General features: G+C 44.3%; 1 protein-coding gene across 1 annotated transcript in view; it reads left to right on the top strand.

The window, feature by feature from the left end:
• The first annotated feature begins 3,470 nt into the window (after positions 1-3,470).
• Positions 3,471-20,862, top strand: part of ESRRB (estrogen related receptor beta) — a 153,737-nt gene continuing 136,345 nt past the window's right edge. Inside the window, exon 1 of the mRNA XM_072338272.1 lies at positions 3,471-3,655. The gene's annotated coding sequence lies outside the window, so the exon portion shown is untranslated. The remainder of the gene's footprint in view (positions 3,656-20,862) is intronic.

Raw genomic sequence — 20,862 nt, 5'->3', positions numbered from 1 at the left:
CAGTGTGTGACAGCTTTGGTCCACTCATTGTACAACTGCGTGGGTTTGCTTTTTCTCCTTCATTTGGACACTTCAGGCTGTATGCACTGCACAGCATCCAGAAGAGGGAAGAAGTAATTTCCTTGTTAGTGTCTTCAGGGTACCTCCTGCTATGATAACATATAATGTTAATGCATTTATTTATGTGCTAGAAATTTGGATATTATTGTCTCCCTTATTTTACAGAAGAGTTTATGTGTGAACGACTGAAACAATAGTTAGGAATTGTCTCTGAATTTGGGAGGCCCAGGATGCGCTACCAATGAACCTGGTAACCTTTTGTGGATTCAAATAATCTTTTCTAACTTCCATGGCAGCTGTGAGTGCCCAGAGATTATGGAAATTCTGCCACAACACACCAATGAGTTGAGGAACACTGTGCTCATTGCTGGAGTCTGTCGCTTCTCAGGCATCATAGAGATGGCAACAGACAAGTATTTCTCCAAGGCTGTTGGTCACTTGCATTCATAACAATAAATCTGTTTTTCTGCCTTTAGCAGTAAATGTGTAAGACTCCATCTCCTCCAGTTCTTGGCCTTCCCCTCCCCAGAGGTGTGTGTTTGATGCTCAGTGAAGCTGGATTCCAATTGAAAATAAACTGTGTGCTCATTTGATTTAACTCTGTAGTGTTACACACAAAGGGATGAATTAGGATAACAGTTCATTTCTTCAATTTTTATTATTTCTGTCTGTATCCAGATATACATGTGTATGTATGTATATTTACAACTATAAAATTTATTTTTACACTAGGGATTGTTGCTATGTATTCCCTTTGTGTTGGAATTTCTTTACAGGATATTCTAGCTTCCAAAAATATGCTTTCTCTCTGGGTCTTGGACTTCAAAGGAATTGTAAAGGAAGAGCAACCCAAGTGCATAGTATGGCAGATCTGCTGTGAAGTAGCTCATCTACTACAACTCGAGAAAGAGCAATAGGTAGGTGAAAACTTGGTCTTGAGCAGTTACTCTTCATATACTTTTACCTGAACACCGTAGGCCAATATGACTGTTGGCTAATGTCTTGCATGGACATTTCAAGTGTCACTTTCTGATTATCTTCCCTAAACTCCAAAGCAATGACTATGCAGTGCAGAAAACCAGCTGTTATTTAACGAATGATAGGCTGCCTGTCAGTGCCCAGGTGGGTAGAAAGTAACTTCTCAGAAGTTCTGCATCTTTTGGCCCTAAGGTCACCTTTGGAACCAGAGTCAATTATCTGAACTGTATCAGAAGGAGAAAGGCATTAAGAACCATAGTGACTTTTGTCTGTCCTCCATTTTGTTCTGTTTTCTCCTTTGAATCTCAGTGTTTTTAGAATCATAGAATCACTCAGGTTGGAAAAGACCTTAAAGATCATTGAGTCCAACCATCTTGGAGAGAAATTAGCACTTTTCCTTTTTATTTAAAAAAACAAAAAACAACAACTGAACCAAGAAAAACCCCCTCTACCTTTCTCCAACGTGTATTAGAATTCTTGTGTCAGATGTGGTTAACAGGCTCTATTTGCAGCTGAATACCCAATTTCTCACATAAACAGATGCTGTTGACCTGAAAGACAGAAATCAGAATGTTGGAGTTTCCACAAAAACCATTTGAGATGGGGCAGGTGGCTGCAGTTGTATCCTCATCATTGCTATAAAGCACTGTGGGCCGTGTTAACCCTTGCTTACACACTGCACCTACATGTCTGTGCTAAATGGGCTCTTCCTAAACAGAAGTGCATATTTTGTGCTACAGAAGCATTCAAAATGACATGATATGATACTGTACACCTTATTCTTACTCTTCAAAAGCAATAATTGTGCACTACTGTGTGACTGAGATGCAGCTCTGCTGACACCTACAAATTCTTTTCGGGTAAGCTATATCCCACCTGTGTATACATACTTAAATGCAACTGTGGTATTTGCTCATGGGAAGGTATCAAATGCTTATCACAAAAAGCTGGGAACTGAAAGCAGCAGATCTGGTGCACTCAGAATGTGAGTATTCTCTGTCATTTCACAAGTATCTTGAGTTTTGGGGTACAGACGAGTGCAACTTCTACTGCTTGTCACCGAACTACTGCTAGTAAATGAAAATTGGAATACAGTGTTCCCTGGAGAGTTTGTCTGTCATGGAGCTCAAGAGGTTAATATGTAGTTATGTGGTGATACTATAATTTTATATGCATCTGCAGATACTGGTAATAGATATTAAAGTGGGCATTTACATCCTTATTATGGGTCAGTACTTGATGTCATAATAAAAAAGTCACATCAGAAAAGTATGGGATAAAATTCTGATTATGCCCCTTTTGGAGTGTAAATGGCTTTAAAATTCAAATTGTCACCTGATGGGAGGATCAGGAAAGAGTCAGAACAAGGGCAAAGGGGCGAAGCTGTGAGGTACAAGGGGTAGGGTAGGGAGGAAAAAGACAGGTTGGACAAGGCCTTTGCTTGTGCAGTTTATATCCACTTGAATACTACATCTCATTACTTAGGCTTTCTGTGTCATCTCATTAAACATAAGCTTGAGTGAAAGGTGGACTTTGCAATATAGTATGAAGGTCAGTAGACTACAGATCTTCAGTCTTTCCCTAGAGTGCAAATCCGGTTAGTGTTGGTGAGGCTAAAATCTCATGGTTAAAGCAGCGTTCTTGTTTGAAAAACAACAAACATCGAAACTACAAAAGGGTTCCCAAAGCAAGGCAAAAGTCTGTAACTCTCTTGAGGCTGTCCTCTTTAATTGCAACACCTGGCCCAAATCCTAAGGAGAGGGATGGATACTGAGGGGGACTGAGATGGAACAGAGTGGTGTAGGTTAAAATCTGCCTAAGGAGTACAGTGGGGACTACAGCAGCATGTAGTGTGGACTGCATATGCAACTGGACAGGTTGGGTCAGGAAGCTCAGCTGCAGTGCACTCAGAGGGTTTCTGACACCTGGAACGTCTGTGGGAGCTGAAACCCTGCAGCAGATGGAAACTTGGAAGGGTGCTGACCTTCCATTTTGCTGCGTCTTTCTTGTCCAAATACATCTTGCAAAGTCTTCAGAGCTGACTGTAATATTAGGGATGTTGTATTTTTGGGAAATGTGAGGTGTGCTGCCATGAAGTGAACAGGTCATCACAGCTGAAAGAGGAAACCGTCTTCCGCCATTACCACCCCATCTTCCCAGGCCTGGCTGTAACATCCTGCTGTTCACCTGGCACTCCTTGGGGTCACCCTTCTGAGTATTATCAGCCTCCTTACAAGAGGAAAACAACAAGCAGCAACAGCAAAAAACCACCCCGAAACACAAAAATCACCCAGCCTCGCTTTCTGCTGATGTAATCAGTTGATTGGCTCAGCTGGTGCAAGTGAGGAGTGCCAGAGGCAGCAGCAGGCCTGGGGGAGGGGCTGCCTGGGCAGGAGGGGAACTCGGTCAGCAGGCAGCTCCACTTTGCTTTGGCTCAGTTGCTTGCAGACTTGTGGCTGCTACTCCATGATCTCAAGGAATTCAGCAACTTACAGCGACTGTACAGTCCAAGGTTGGGAGAGGTGCTTTAGCAGGAACTTTAAGCTGCCTCACCAGAGCCATGTGCTCCTCATCTCCCATGTGTTCCTGATGGGGTTTCACACCATCTCCAGCTCAGGTAAGAAAGGATATTTCCTATGAGAAAACTGCATGTTTCCTAAAAAGGGACTGTGGCTGGATAGTGCTGCTCTGCTTTAGAGAACCCCAATTGTTTTCCTGGTGGATCTCTTCTTTGAGAATGATTAATGGGTGATGGGCAACGTGAAAGAAAATGCATATGATGAGAACCAACCTCTCTGGTGAGTGAGAATGTTACCTGAAGGAGTCAGTGGAGCTCTCAGTACAGGAGAAACACAGACCTGTTGGTGTGTGTCCAGAGAAGGGTCACAAAAATGATCCAAGGGATGGAACAGCTCTTTGAGGACAGGCTGACAGAGCTGGGGCTGTTCAGCCTGGGGAGAGGAAGGCGCTGGGGAGACTTGGGGGCGGCCTGTTAGTATCTAAAGGTGGGTTATAAGAAAGAAGAGGATAGACTGTTCAGCAGGGTCTGTGGTGATTGGACAGGGAGAAATGGTTTCAAATTAGAGCAGGAGAGATTTAGATTGGATGTAAAGAAGTTGTTTTTTACAATAAAAGTAGTGAAGGCCTGGAACAGGTTGCCCAAAGATGTGGTGGATGCACTGTCCCTGGAGACAGCCAAGGCCATGCTGGACCAGGCTCTGAGCAACCTGAGGGTGTAGGTGGGATGGGATTTAAGGCAATAAACAAGGTGTTTCAAGATGTTAGAACTTCACAAGGGTTGCAGAGCAAATCCACAGCAAGCCCAAAATGCTTTTGAACTTGCTTCTCTAAGGCCCTTGTATTTGTATGACAGTGCTCCAAGAGGCTGTTCAGTGGGTAAGATGGATACTGAGCAGGCCTGGGTCAGGCAGTCAGCCCCTGAGCGAGGTCCATTCAGTGATTAGCAGATCCTGGTTTGTGAATGGCTGCATCTCTTGGCTCAGATGGCTTTTGGCTGCTGAGGGAAAAGGAATGGAGAACTCCATCCCCCTATTTGCAATTAGTGTTCATTATTAAATGCTGACAGTGTGTTCTCTCATGTATCTGGATTTTGTTTACGCACTGGTTGTTGCTGTAAGCTTCTGTGCTGTAATGTCTTGCGTTAGCTGCTGTTGAAAGAAGTCCAAGTAACAGTGTGTTTTGAGAAGGATGGGGGTGACTTGGCACAGACAGAGCAGGAGCAGTTCTGAGGGAAGAATGAAAATGGGTTTAGTTAAGTGAGAGCCTGGCACGAAGTAAATGGCAATGCTTCTCTGTGCATCTCCGTGCTCAAGTGTGATGCTGGATTTTTTGAGGGGGATGAGGAGCTAGATAGAAGGTGTAATTGAAGGCAGGGAGATGAGCTGGCCATGGAAATGGTTTGGCAGAGGGTGCTTTTAGCTGACTGGTATATTTGGGTGTTTGGGGTAATACATGTGGCACCTAGGGCAGGAGACTGCAATTGCTGGAGATGACCAGAAGGGTAGAGAGGCATGCAGAAATGATAGGAGAACTTGGGCTGTATGTAGAAAAGGAGAAAGAAGAAATTAAAAGTGAGAGGAAGGGAAGCAGTGAAGATAACCTGAATCCCTAGCCATCTTGAAGGGCATTAGATGTGTAACAGACAAGAAAATGGCCTCTGTTCCTACCATGGAGGAGAAGAGACTGATTCTGTTGTGTATGGTTCACAGAGCACCTTGAAGGCCTAAGGTGCAATATCTGGGTTAAATACTAAGGTGTGTGCTGCAGCTTCCTGCCTTGCTTTGCAATGCTTTGTGGTGTGTGGAACACCAAGCATCCTGAGTTGGCCCTTTTGGAGATTAAGTCTCCCGTGCACCTGTGAGAGAGAATTCAAAGAGAACTCATTCAGGAGAAAATGTGCCTGGATTTGTATATTTCAGGAGACAGCATCTTCAGAGCTCTATGTCACCACAGCCCACCTATTCAGAATGGTTGCAAGGGGTATGTTAATAAATAAAAAATAAAGGGAGCCATTTTTTGCTTTTTCTAAGGCCACTTCTGCCACTCCTCCTCTTCTCTTCTCTTCTCTTCTCTTCTCTTCTCTTCTCTTCTCTTCTCTTCTCTTCTCTTCTCTTCTCTTCTCTTCTCTTCTCTTCTCTTCTCTTCTCTTCTCTTCTCTTCTCTTCTCTTCTCTTCTCTTCATTAAGGAAGTGGAACATGAGCTGGTAATAATCAACTTAGCTTCCTGGAATGCTACTAGAGCAAAAAGCTTGGCATGTTTCTTCATGCAGTGGGAATGGACAAAGAAGGATGTCATGAGGATGGTTTGTCTCCCTGGAATGTGCTGGCTAACTGCTAACATGTGGCCTGACTGGTCACAGACTGTCTTTGCCTGTCTGAGCCTCATTCCTAAAATACTGGTGGCTTCAGGGACTGCAGAGACCTTGATGTTCCCTGGTCTCCAGGAGTGGAGTAGGATGAGCAGGATTATCAGGTACTATTTATTTGTTGCTGAGGTCTGTTGTGTATAACTGTCCCTCTGCATACTGCCGTTTCATCCTGGGTGGAGTCACTGCGAGCATCTCTCCAGACTTTCTTTAACAGCAGAAATGACTGTTGTTAGTTAAGTATTTTGGATACGTAGCTCTGGTAATCCAGAGCTTGCTTGTGGAAGTAAATTGAGGCTGTCACCACCAGAAGGATCCTTTCCTCTGGCCGCTGCTCAACTTGCCCACATGGAACAAGTACCTCTATTTTCCCCATCTCTTACTTAGTCTTTCCAACCCTCTGATGTTGCTGTGCCACTGCTTCTCTCCCATAGTCTGTGTTCAGGTATGGCTATTTAAAAGCAATCACTGTCAACATTTGTCATTAATCTGTTTCCATTTTTATTTATAAAAGAAAGAGAGAGAGAGAGAGAACGGAACAGCAGCAGTAGCAGGGCAATTGCAGATGAATAATGAAAGGATTCATCCCAGCCATACCAGGATATATATATTTTTTGCAGCCAAGCGAGACGGATTCCCATCACAGCTCGGGGACTCGTTCCACACAACCACTCATCTTTCATGCTGGGGGAAGGGAAAGGTGGAGACAGTGTCATTATGGATGTAAAGGGGCTCTGAAGTGACTGGTCAAGGTTGATGCTTCAGTCACAAGGAATCTGCTTACAGGAATTTTCTTTCCGCCGGTATTTTTGCCTTCTACAGCAGCCTGCTGAGAAAGGGACAGGGAGGCCGAGTGTTTGCTAACAGGGAAACTTGCTGAGTGCTCAGATTGCTAAAAAGGACAAGATGGCTGGTGAGGAAATAACATGAGTGAGGGACTTGTCTCAGGGAACGAGGGACACGCTGATCATTCTTTCTCACTGTTTTGTCTCTGAGCCCACACTCATGTTTGTGGTCGTATCAAGAGCCAGCTTTCAGCTTGCCCTAATCCCTCCAGCTTTACAAATCCATCTTCCCTGGCGAGCAGTGACATTTTTTTTTCTTCTTGTCCATTATTAGTAAGTAAAGTGGAAGAAAAATGATAAGCTGGAGAATGTTGAAATACTCTGGAGTCCCAGAGTCCAGAAGAGAAATAACAATCATTTAAAACAAACAAAAAATCCACAGCCAAAACCCCAGATAGGTCCAGTTGATTAAGATGTGCACTCAAACCTAGAAGGATTTTTGTATTCACCTGTCTGCCACATTCACAGGAGCCAGGCCAGGGAATGAGCCATGCTGAGTGATTCTGAATTTTGGAAGGAGCCTGAGATCAGACCACATACTTTTTATCTAGTGACGACCTGCAGCAGGCTGGTTTACTGGACAGAATGTTCTCACTTTCACATGCTGCAACCACAGGTTTTTCTGGTTATCATTTCCACTTCCAGTTGTGAGAGCTCATCTCTCCCAGGAGACCTTATCCCAAAGGACTGTGTTTTTGTCAGGCCTCTTGGCATCGTAGAGTGCTTCTGGCACCACTGGCAGGGCAGTAGCACCAGGGCATTTCTATATTGAATCCTTCCTGTAATCGAAGCACAAGTGCCACTGGAGGCAATTCCAGTTGGATGGGAGGGCACAGTAAAATGCCACAGTGAAGCAATCCTTAATAGAGGAAGACAAGCAATTATGTTGCTTTCTTGGGTCCCTTGGCAAGGGGAAAGAGAGCTTTCTCTGTTCTCTTCTGTTCCAGACCCATCTTTTAGTGCCTTCTTCTGTATGAAATCCCATTCTTGCCAGCAGTAAGAGACTGGGGAGAGCAACCTGTTGCTCAAGCTGTCCCTCCATTTCCCTCTTGTGCACAGGGGATGAAATGGAGTGTTCAGAAACTTAGACATAACTTAGTCTTGTATTTTCTATCATTCCCCTTCCAATGTATAGGGACTGTTTTGTCCATTTCCCCGTACCCTGGTACTGAGTTGTGTCAGATAGTTATGAACTGGGTATTACTCAGTTTAAATGGTCGAGCTCCATTCAGACATCCTACTAGATTTAAGTTTCCATCCTAAAAGGATCCAGCACTGAGACAAGTTGAATGCGGAAACCATCATGTGTTTGGGCAGTACTGTAGGAAGTCTTCTATGTGGGGTGTTTGCTTATTCCAGAAAAGATAAGTGGCTTCAGCCATGAGAGGTTTCATCCTTGAACAGCTGCAGAAGCTGGTTTGTGTACAGCCCATGTGGTTGATGGCTTCGTACACATCTCCTGGAGGATCTCACTTTTATATTCTCATACAATATGGTTACTAATACTATATTAATGGTTACCTCCTGACCCCAATTGCATGTATCCCAGTTTTTGTGGATGTTAGGTAAAAAAGAACAAAGAAAATCAGGTTACTTGCATGTGTAGTGTAGACTTATAAAGCTGAGTTGAATACAAAGGTGAAAAGTCTTGGGCAGTTTCTCTTTTATTTGTGAGATTATGAGTTATTAATACAAGGCTATCTTTATCACAACTGGGAGGTTACTTTGCTTCTTAATGATGCTTTCCAGGTAGACACAAATGTTGGATGTGTAATAAATGCGTGATATCATGTTTGTGGAGGAGACAGTTCCATTCTGACTCCCAACACCGCAGCAGCTGGTTTAAGAGATCTCATTCCCACAATCGCCTTTGCCTTGGTGATATTTTTACTGAATTATTTTATTTCAAGTTTAGTATTTTAGTGATTCCATGCAGCTGGGGTCCATGCAGGTGACATGTTTAGGACCTTCATTATTTGGCCCCTATGTCCTTTCTGTCTAGCATTGTTTTCTTTCAAATGCTACCAGCCAAACCATGAGCTACTCAAAGAATATCTTTCTGGATTTTACACGTGTGGCTATTGTTGCAGAATCCCAATGTAGGTCACAGTTTCTGGGCCTTGCCATGTACCCACACGGTAGTTCAGGCTGTATAACCACTGTACGAGATGATTCAAGAGGAAGACCAATTGGCTATCATAGGGTATCACTGACATATTTCATGTTTAAGTAATAACATGTAATATAAATAACATTTTCTTTAGCCTCCAACACTCAAAAATGCTGCAAGTGAGAAAATCGTAGCTCTTGGTAAAGGTTTGTGATGCAGCATACAGACTTTTACTGGGACCATCTCTTCCATGCCACGTAAGCTCTTCTCAATTGGAAATATTTAACACCCTATTAGTTTCTGATGTGTTCTCTAATATATTGCTGATCTCAGTTTTCCCTGAGGGACTTTAAATTACGAGAATATAACCAAGTATATGTTTGCTGAGCCTGATTTGAAATACTTCCCTCCGTCTAATCCATAGTTGGGTTATTTTAAAGTTTTCATGGTAGCACTCAGTGAGTGGTTGATGAAGAACTTGGAACTCCTTATTTGGGAGATACAAGGATGTTCTTTCAACATCAGTCTGTGGACAAACAGCAACTGCTGTAAGCCAGGTGCAGGCAAGAAGAGGATCCATAGGCAGCTGTGTCTGGAACAGAGATTTGCTTGGGGAGCTGAGCCCACACTTCTGAGATGCTGTTAGAGAAGTATGGCTTGGATTGAAAGCTGAGCAAGTTTTTGCTTTTTGTATCACCTTACCCTGTTATCCACTGCGTGCATTTTTTTTCTCTCACTCTGCTGATGGTGTGTGTGCATTTAGTTCTCTGTGAGTCCTACCAAGGCAGTGGAAGCCATGTTGAGAATGAATCATAGAATCACAAAGTTGAAAAGGACCTACAAGATATGGTAACCGTCCTCCCATTACTGTAGCTACCACAAGCCACTTGAACACCTCTTGAACATTGTCAGGGATGGTGACTCCACCCACCTCCCTGGGCAGCCATTCTAATGCCTGACCACTCTCTGAGAGAAAAAAGTTCTTTCTTATGTCTAATCTAAACCTCTCCTAGTACAACTTGTGATCATCTCCTCAGGTCCTGTTTGTTGACTGGGGGAAGAGGCCAAGCTCCTCCTCATCACAGCCTCCCTTCAGGAAGTTGAAGAGTGCAATGACGTCTCCCCTGAGCCTCCTCTTCTCCAGGCTAAACAATCCCAGCGCCCTGAGCTGTTCCTCATAAGGCCTGTGCTCCAGACCCCTCACCAGTTTCGTTGCCCTTCTCTGGACACATTCCAGAGCCTTGATGTCTTTCTTGTAGTGAGGAGCCCAAAACTGAACACTTGAGGTGCAGCCTCACCAGTGCTGAGTTCAGGGGGATGATTACCTCTCTGCTCCTGCTGGCCACACTGTTTCTTATACAGGCCAGGATGCCATTGGTCTTTTTGGCCACCTGGGCACACTGTTGACTCACATTCAGCCGAGCATCAACAAACACCCCCAGGTCCCTTTCCTCTTCACATAGTGTCATAGTGGTGTCTGTCTGTCCCCAAACTTCTTCCCTTGTGCTCTTTGCTCCTGCGGAGGAGATGCCTGCTCAGTGTGGAGTGGCCACTTCAGAATTCATACTGGAGGTGGAGATGTGTTTTGCTGGTGACAGCAGCACAGTGGTAAGGGATGTCCTGCTTTCTGCTGTCCCCATGCTCTGTGCTCTCAAGCTTTGCTTTCAGTAGCAAGATCTATTTCTCTAAGAGCAGTATAAGAGAAAAAGCCATTGCCTCTGGGAATAGTACTTCCTATGCTAATGCTAAGTGGAGGCAGTTCAGCAGTGTCTTCCCTGGGTGGGTCTGCTTTCCATTTGGTACTTCCCCAGGGTTTCTCTCTGCTGCCTCCTTCCTGAGTCTGATGGGATGAGTACAAACCAGATATTCCTTCATGGATTCCTGTAGCACTGAGAAGAATTAAGGAGCTGTACTGATTTCAAGTCTGTTTCTACTGCATTATTCTGGTTGAGGGCTGAAGGCGGTGATGGCATTGGGGTGTTGACCTGTTTAATCTTACTGCGGAAGTGTCTAAAATACTGCAAAACAATGAAAGAGCTGATTTAGCTCTTATTGCCTGAAATAGTCATGGTGGCCAGCAGGCTGCGCTGGGCCAGGACAGAGACTCTTGGTTCTGTCTGAGGATGGATCTGAATACAAGTATCCTCTTAAGGACTGTAGGTTTGACACATGGGCCAGGCAAAGTGACTGTCCTGTCGTGGGATCATTAAGGTTGGAAAAGACCACTAAGATCATCTAATCCAACCATCAGCTCATCACCATTGTGACCAACCAACCATGTTTGATGTTTTGTTCAAGAGCATATGTCCCAGGTGCAAAGCCAGCTATTTCAGTTGTTATGAAAATAAACAAACAAAAAACAACAAAACCAGACCAACAACAAACCATAAGCATTTTTTTTTTCTAATTTATTCATCCTGGTTACATAACATCAAAGCAGTATTGATACCCCAATTTGCAAGGTGGGAGAAAAGGCCAAAATGCAGCTATTTCCCTTTAACTCCTATTAATGGAAGTTATCCTCTTTTGTTTCTCCTTTTCTCTGGGGTATTGATGGTGTTTTGTTGGCAGGGTTCTGGATAGCTCATCAGAAGTCAGGGTGTGAGTGAAGCAGCGGGGCTGAAGTAGCCCCAGGATGAGAAGATGACTTATTCAAAGGTGCCTGTACTGTATCCCTTTTGAGGATAGGTAGAGTTTCACCTTTTGCAATTCTTATGGGGTCCTGAATCTGCTTTGAAATTGCAGAGAACAGAGGTTTCTTCTACACGCTCAGCTGAGTCTTACCAGAAAGTCCAGCTTTCCAAAACAAGGCTGATCCTTTGCTGATCTGTTACTGGAAAGAGAGGATATAATGGGTATATGCTACTTGTAAGTCCCTATATTTTCCCTTAGGAGACTGATGAGGGGAGGGAGAGAGCTGGGCTGCCTAGCTTGACCTTGTGTTTTGTGTTTTTTCTCTGTTGTTGTTTTGGTTTTATTCTCTCTACACGTGCCTCTAATTGATCTTGAATAGAAGGGACAGTTAAAGAAGACGTTAAGGTGAAATGAAGCCATAACTGTGACTGGAGACTTTTATTAAGTGTGGCAAAGTTCCCTGGGCTGCGTAGAAATTGTTTATTGATTTTGGTATGGCTCGGTGCTCCAGAGTAATCGCCCGCAGAACCGCTGGAGAGGGAGCAGAGAGAAGAGTGCTTGGCCAGGCCCATGCTGCCTCCTGCCCTGCTGCTCTTTCCCCTGTGCTGGTGGGCTTCAGCCTGTAAGTGGGCAGCTGCAGCTGGTGCTGGGCTCTGCCCTCTATTTGGGAAGCACCTGATAAGGGAGGAAGTGATTCGGAGTATGGAGTGGTCAAGTGAGCACAGTGCTGCTTTGGTTGCTCCTTGGCTCTTCCACCTGTGGGTACAGGATCCTATGCTGGGCAGCAAGGTCAGCACGACCTGCTTAGCCATAGGCAGGACATTTCAGTGATGGGGTGGAGATGAACATGTTTGTGTTTCTTGGTAGCATTTTGGAGAGGTTTTAGCAAGTGCCCCTTGCTAAAGCACCCTGAAATCTCTAAGGTCCCTTCCAACTTGCACGATACTATGATACTATGAAATACAATGGTCCCTTGTTCCAAGGGGGAAATGGATATGGACACAATTTTGAAAGCATTTGGTTGAATATGTAAGTGAATGCTCAGAGACACTTTGCACAAGTCTTGGTGCTCTCTCTTCTACAGGAAAGACGTTGGTAATAAAACAGAGCCTTTATTCTCTCCTTTCTCTCTATTATCCACAATGTTTATTTTTACCATCTGAGAGCATAGATTGGTTTCATCTCCTTCTTTTCTTCTGTGAAAGACTTCAGGGGGCTGCTATTGTGTGCTTGTTGGGTGAATGCTGTTTCAGTGTAAACCAGCGTGTGGAGGAAGGAAAAGGAGACTTGCCCACTTGGTTAAGGCTCCTTTAGAACCTTTGCCTTTAATAAGGATGTCAGAAACTCTGATGTTAGAAGATGAAACAGCAAGCTGCGTTGCTTTCCTAATCATCTATTCTGTGTGCAAGAGGGGGATTATGAAGCCAGAGTAAAGATAAGGTCCTCTTTTGAATCGCTAGCAAAGTTTTCAGGAGGCCACGTAGATGCTATAAAGATTTTTGTAATGCTTTGCACGAATATTTTTGTTTCTTTAATGAAAAAGATGTGGAAACGCTTATTGGTTTAAAATTTAATTTCCTACAGGCCACAGTGTTAATGGAAGGTAAAATATCTCCAAAGTGATGGCAATGTAACTTCTGTATAAAGAAACAGGATGAAATAATATAAATAAGAATTTGCATCTCCCTAGAGAGTTCTCGGACAGAAATGACGCATGAGCAGAAGTGCTCAGAGCAGCAGAAACAACTTCAGCTCTCATCTTTTTGTTTGGTTCTTCTTTTTTTTTTTGGCCCCTGTAATAAAGCTAAAAAATGTAACGCGCCGTGGGATGAGGACAATGAATTATGCTGATGTGGTTTGTGTACTTTGGCTAGGAAGTATGAATGCTGTAATGGAATCTGCATCGCCCTGCACCAGTACATCAGAGCATGTACAGTGTATGTACAGCACGTAAACTTCTGTAATGCTTAGTTGTTTGAATGAACTAAGAAGATGGATTTATTCTCACTCTTTCTTTCTCTCTCTCTCTCTCAAAAAAAAGAAAGGCAGTATTTTAGTTAAAGCTACGATACTGTATCTTGTTGCTTGAGTTTCCCAAATGCAAGTTCTTGCTGGTAATGGTTGTAGCTTTACTGCTCCTCGTGGTTCTGGGAGATATTTTTGAGCCCCCATCCCTGGGAAGAGTGAGCTGGCTTTAAATTCCTCAGTCCAGCACCTCAGACTGAAGGAGTTATTTTTAACCTGCCTTGACCTCTGCTTGAGCAAGAATAAAATGGGGATTGGGCAGAATATGACACAAATCAATAGGTTATCCCAACAGATGTGATCTTTGGCACCGTTTTGCCTTGGACACTTGCTGCAGTAACAAAGATAAATGGTGATTTGTTAACATTGTGATCTAGGGACTGGGTGGCTCAGTGGATCGTGTGGTGACCTCTGGCCTCTGGGTCTCCAGGCTGCAAACATCAAGATGAAATCTCATTCTGATAGTAGGAAGGGATAAAAGGTCCACAAGGGCTGGGTGGTTTTGGCTCAGTGCTAATCATAGTGCTCCACAAAACAATCGAGCAAGAACTGAATAGGCAGTACCTCCTGGCAAATATTGCTGCAGCAGTAGGGAGCTGGTGGTCAGTTACTGTGTGCTGAGCCTTGCAGTGCTCTTATGGAGTGACACCAGAGCCCTCAGAACTGCTCTGTCTCTTAGCCTACCTATCAGGGAGGACTTGCACCAGCGATGATTTGCTGTAGCTCTCAGGAAGAGTGAAATTGACTGCCTGAAATCAGCTTCCCTTTCACTTTCTGGGACATTTTCTGCGTTTGTTTTGACCTTTGACTGATTGCTGAAGGATAGCATTGAGGGTTTTTCTTATGAGCTGAGCTATGGGAAGCAGCAGATACAACCAGGCTAGCTGTGAGCCAGTCATGCCTTCGCTTACCTTGTGCAATTTGTCCAAACCTCCGCAGAGCCCTGCAGGTAGCTTTCAGTAAGTTCTCACATGCGCACAGTCCATCTTGCAGCACTCTGTGGTGTATTCTGCTCAGGGTGCAAACAAATTCCTGCAATAGAAATTCATCCAGAATGTCAGCAAGGATTCGTGTGCATTTGTGTGTTGTAACTGATCTTGTGTAAATGGGCCTCAACTGGTGTTCAGTTCCTGCTGCCATGAGGAGGCAGTATGGCAGTATCTCATTCTAAGCTGAACCCTTCAGCTTGGCTCTGGAACTCCTTGTGGTTCTGGCACCAAGATGGGTGTTTTGCTGTGTTCTGTCCTCTCAGCCTTGAATAAGGGAGCAAAGCACTTGCATCTGCTGTGGAGCAAAGGATCTAAGGGATCTAGTAACTGCTTTGTTGATGCATGCAAGATGCTTACCTATCAGTCATGATCTTTCCCATGTGGTAGATCCAAGGTTTACATGAGGAATTATGTTGTGCCTGGAACTCCCAAGTCTGCCTCTGTGACAATCCCTTACACCATCAGTCCCAATTTGTACTTCACACTGAACTATGCATTGCTGTGTTATAAAGAATGATGTGAATTATGTGGTTGAGAGTAGCTTCTCTCATTTTTCTTCATCTCACCAATCTGTATGTTGTATGTAAACCAATGAGTTGGAACTGCAATGGGCCAAGGCAAGCTTATGCTAGTGTCTCTGTCTAGTGCTGTCTTACCATTGACAGTTGCTCGTGGATCTCAGATGGGAAGCCATTTTTCAATCCATAGATTGCTTACGCTGTAGGTTGCTCACAGCACTCATTTGCTGCTTGAGGTTTTGTAGAAGAAAGTCTGAGCCAAATAATCTTGTCCTCCTTGTTTTCATCTTCAGAAGCAGATGGTGGTGGGAGATGCAGGTTCCCCGTAACTTATTGTTTTAGACCAAGGCACCCCTCTGTACCCTGCCCAGCTTCTTGCTCATATTGTCTGAAGCTCCTCATGATGTTTGTTTCTCCAAAAGCAGGGGATGCAGCCCTTAGCCCCTAGCTCTGTCCCCCACTGCCATGGGGACAAAGGTTTCCCTGTCAGTCTCTGGGCAGAAGCCTCTATTCCTCTCCCATACAGCCCACCTCAGAGCTTGCCCTGGCTCCATGATGTGCAGTGAAGAGAGCACTGGGCAGACTGAAAGCAGAATGTCCAGCTCACTGTGCCCCTGCAGCCAGCATGCCATTGTCCTCCAGCTGCTACCACAGCCTCCTCCAGCTCCTGCCTCTCTGCTCTATTTAGAGTACATTTGGGGTTGAACTTTATTGCTTGTACTGAATGGGGACAGCAGTGTGGTTGGTGGGCCAGGAATGTTAGGACCTGAATGTGAAGGAACACCAAAATTGGCGATGGCAGTAGCCTTGCAACAGATGTCCAGGTGTGCTGCACTAGCACTGCTATCTTTACCTGCCAAGCCTGTCATTCTGCCTTAGGAAAAAGAGGAAGAAAGAAGGGAAAAAAAAAAAAAAAAAAAAAAAAAAAAGGAAAAAAAAAAGAAGAGAGAAGGTAGCAGCCTAACAAGACCTAGTTTCCATTATATTTTTAGCCTCTGATTTTATTTTTTCCATTACAATTTGGAATTAACTGTTTCGTTGTTTTGTCCAGGCTGGTATCAAACTTAACTGATCTGGAGTTCCCTGCCAACATCCATTTTGTCCGCTTTAGAATATGGGAACTTTACTGTCACTGCTTCTTTCCCTGAGTATTGTGAGTTTGGTGTTTGTTTGTCTTTAAAGTACTGAGATCACTGATGAGGCCCTTGGAGGCTATTGTTTTAAATTAGTCTGTTACATCCTGGAGACCTCCAACAATCCAATCCTGGAGATTGTGCAGCCTCTCTGAGCAGTTTGTGCCAATACTTGACTGCCTTCATGATGGAAATCTTTTCCTTCTATCCACACTGAACCTCTTGTTTCCATTTACATCTGTTGTATATTGCTGTCCCACCAGGTACCTCAGTAAAGAGCCTGTTTCCATCTTCTTGATAAGCTCCTGAAAAGTTGAAAGTCTGCTGCTAGGTCCCTCCAAAGCCACCTTCTTCGCTGGCTGAACAAGCCTGGTTCCTCCCCATCTTCCCTTACAAAGAAGTGCTCCAGTATCCTAACCAACCTGTTAGCTTTCTATTTAATTTGCACTGGTTTATCAGTCTCTTGAACTGGGTCTCCCTTATTTGAGATGTTGTGTGCCAAGTGAAAGAAATTGTTACATCTGTTGACCTAGTGGCTGTGGTCCTGTAGCTACAGTTCAGGGTACTGTTGGCTGTTTTTGCTGCCAAGGTGCAATGCTGGCCCCCAGGTCCACTTCAGCAAAGCTGCTACTCAACCAGTCAGGCTATGGAATGCCCTGCTACAGTGTGGGACTTTGCATTTGTCCTTGCTGAATATCTGAAGGTTTATGTTATCCCAATTCCTGCAACTTGTATAGGTCCTTCTGGATGACAGCCATGCCTTAAGCGTATCAACTGCTCTCCCTCCACCACTTGGTGTCGAGTGCAAATTTGATGTGACAGAACACATTTTCATCTTCCACATCATTCATACAGATGTGAAACAGGTCAGATCCCAGGGTACACCCTTGCTTGTTGTTGACCTCCAGGCAGTATATATGCATTGTCAGGTTCTAACCCATCTGATAGCCTACTTGTAGTCTTATAACAGTCTTGAGACGTTCTGGGAAATAGTACTGAATGCTTTGGTAAAGTCAAAGTAAGTGGCTACCATGCCTTTCTCCTTGTCCACTAATTCTGCCATGTTATTGTAGAAGCTAATCAGTTTAGTCAGGCATGATTTGTCCACCCACACCATTTCCAATCACCTTCCTGTGCCCAAAAGCATGTCCTAAAGGGATTTGCTACATCCTTTTCCCAAGGACACACCAGGATGACTGACTCTTAATTTCTTGGATTTTTTTTTACCTCTTAAAGATGGGTCAGAAAGAGCCCTACAGGTTAGAAAGAAAGCCATAGCTTTTAAAGTCCATTACTTTCATCTGCTTTCTGCTTAGCTCACAGCCAGCGTAGCATAACTGGTAGTGTTCATGGATAAAGTAAGAGAAAGCTTCCTGTCTGCTTCAGATTTGCTAGCAAGAGGCGGGAGAAGCCGTGAAGTGATGATCTTAAATACAGGTTGTAGTGTAGCTGGGATCTAGCCTTTAAGCAGTGGCTGATGATGTTGAAGATTTGCTGCTTGCTCCCTGATGAAAAGCTTTGGGTGTATACATTATTCCAGAGAATCATAGGGGCAGGGACACCTCCCCCTAGACCGGGTTGCTCAAAGCCCCATCCAGCCTGGCCTCAAATGTTTCCAGTGAGGAGACATTCACAGCCTTGCTGAGAAGCTTTCCAACCTGTTCCAGTATCTCCCCATTTTCTTGCATTTGGCCTTGAACTTCATGATGTTGGCATGGGCCCACTTCTCAAGCCTATCTCGGTCCCTCTGGATGGCATCCCTTCCCTCCAGCATGTCAACTACACCACTCAGCTTGGTGTCATTTGCAAACCTGGTGAGAGTACACTCAATCCCACTGTCCACGTGGCCTACAAAGATGTTAAATAACACCAGTCCCAGCACTGATCCTAGAGGAATGCCACTTGTCACCAGTCTCCACCTGGATATTGAGCCATTGAACAGCACTCTAAAATAAAGATCTCCGAGGGATTCAGTTCAGTGTCTTTGAAGCCCTTTCTCTGCAATTCCATGCAGTGTCAGTTGCCTCTCTCTACCAGCTCTGTGTCTCGCCTGCTCTGTATCTCTTTCCTGAGGAGGAAAATGGACCTGTACTCCAACCCAGAAAATGTTGTGTGTAGTGGAAGAATATGTTCATCCTGTCCTCTTCCCTGAGAGACGTTCAGATAAAAAATAAATTGATTTCTATTGCAGGTCTCAGAATAAGATAGCTGGAGCATTGCTCACATTCTTCTAAGATATATCTGTCGACATTGTGATTAGTGATCCACAGGCAGCTTAACTGCAGCAGTTGAAATTGAAGCTGCAAAGTTCCTCTGGATGTTGAGAGCTTTCTACACTTACTTCCTTCTTGCAAGAAGTTTGGAGAGATAATTTCTTCATTGTTGGGCCAGGAACAAGGGAGATAAGGCTGAGAGAGAGGCTGCCATCCTCTTTTGTCCTGCTGCTGGCCCCAGAGCAGGAGGGCAAGTTCCAGCAGTGTCAGATGTTGCTTTGTTGCTCACCTGTCAGTGCAGGGGCCTCAGGTGAATGAAAGAGCTCAGAAGCTGTCCTTCCACCAGCTCATGGGCGTCCAGCTTTTTGGCTTGCCTGGGCTGTGCTGAGTGAAGAGGAATGATCTTGGGCTGCATTTAAAATATGTAGTTTATGTACATAAGTAACAAAATTTATATATATATATTAATTAAATCATAAAGACCAACAATGCCATGAAACCTATGGGATATTTGACCTTATGTTTCTGAAACTAATGTATCAGTGTAGTTCAGTGGAAGTAGCTGCAATTTTTAGTGAATTCTCAAGATATTCATTGGAAACTTTTGATTAAATTTTACTCTTCATTGTATCATTCAAACTGGAAGGGACCCTTTAAAGATCATCTAGTCCAGCTCCCTGCAATGAATAGGGACCCCTAAAGCTCAATCAGGTTGCTCAGAGCCCCATCCAGCCTGACCTTGAATGTCTTTAGGGTTGGGGCATCCACCACATCTCTGAGCATCCTGCTACATATCCTTCTCCTTTATACCCACTCTAAATCTCTCCTGTTCTAGCTTAAAATAATTTCCCTTGTCCTATCACCACAGACCCTGCTAAAGAGTCTGTTCCCTTCTTTCTTATAGCCCTCCTTTAGGTAGTGAAAGGCTGCTCCCAGGTCTCTCTGGAACTTTCCCTTCTCCAGGCTGAGCAGCCCCAGCCTGTCCCTTGGTTCATTTTTGTGGCCCTCTTCTGAATGCACCCCAATGGGTCAACATCTCTCCTGGAGGACTCTGTATCTGGAGGCTGCACTCTGCAGCACAGAGTGGAGGGGTTTCATCCTTGACAGCTGTTCACAAATGTACGTACTTCCATAAAGCAATGACATGAATAAGGCATTGTTGTGAAGCCAGGGATGTTTCTTTCTGCTAGTTTAGGTCTTAGAAAAGTCTGGTAAAGAGATATGATCTGATTTTTTTTAGCTGAATATCTAATTGCAACTCTGTACATTCCATTGGAAAGTTTGCAGGTGATGTATTTATGTTAACTGAAAAGGGAGTTGCATATATACAGAAATTCTCAAATTCCTGTATACAAACAGAAAGCATGGCTGTGCATTTTCCACTGTCCACAAGGACATTGTTTAGACAGTGTAGCAAAACGTGTACAGTTATTTACCCTAACTTGAGTTAGCAGAAGTGAGAATAAATACTCTGAAGGGAGATTTGGAAATAAGGGGCAGGGATGGGTATTTGGGAGGGTGCAGCTACTGCAGTTCTTGTGATAGGGGTATCTCTGTGGAAACTGAGGTGGAACAGAGAAAGGGAGGGTATGGAGCTCTGAAGAGCAGGTAGCGACATCTGTAAAGGCAGTGTGGAGAGCAGGCCAGGCTGGTGCTCCTAGCTTTCATTTGCTGTTGCTTGCTCACTCACTCCCCATGTAGGAGGGAGAATGGAAGCTATAAAGTGGTCAAAGGGTGATGGTCATCATCATAAAAGAATCTTAGAAGCTTGAGACAGAATTTGGCCTGCACCATTGAGAACCTGGTGTGTAATAGCCTGAAGTGGCCATTGAAGTGGGACAGGGTTCAACATTCAGCCTGGTATGATTAATCCTTTTTATTAGTTATAAGGAAGAGGAGGTAAATGAACCATTAATTAAATCTACAGAAGATACTAAATTGGGAACACTGTAAACAGTGAGTGGAGTGTGAAATGCAAAGAGATTTGGAAATTAGAAGCAGTGGTAGGAAATAAAGATTGCTGGTGCCAGAAGATGTTCAAGTGAAAGCAAACCAGGTTGGAACTGATATTTGGAGAGGAGAAGCCTAAATGACTGTGATGCCAGGAGGTGCAGCTGTTTGAGGGTATTCATTCCTGTTTTACTACTAAGTTACTGCCTGTTGGGGGAATCTCTAGACTGTGCTCCTTGGAGAAAGAAACGAGTCTGATTCATTGTTTGTGGAAGTCAGTGGAAATCCTCACAGAGGCTTCTGTGACGTTTGGAGTGTAGGCTAGGTTCTGGTGGATGAGTCAATAGGAAGCCAATCAGAAGCATAGTGTGCATATAGATGAGTCAGTGGGCGTGCTTTGGAGCAGGAAACCCATGTCCTCTGTAAGGAGCTCCACCTTTAGAGTGTGTCCAGGGCACTGTAGCTAGTCAGTGTCAGAAGGAGTCAGGGTCTGGAGTGAGATAAGGATTTTTCTGCAGCAC

Source organism: Excalfactoria chinensis, chromosome 5 (assembly GCF_039878825.1).
Source record: "Excalfactoria chinensis isolate bCotChi1 chromosome 5, bCotChi1.hap2, whole genome shotgun sequence".
Taxonomy (NCBI): Eukaryota; Metazoa; Chordata; class Aves; order Galliformes; family Phasianidae; genus Excalfactoria; species Excalfactoria chinensis.
The sequence above is the reverse complement of the archived record's forward strand: the minus strand, read 5'-3'. Positions and strand labels throughout refer to the sequence as shown.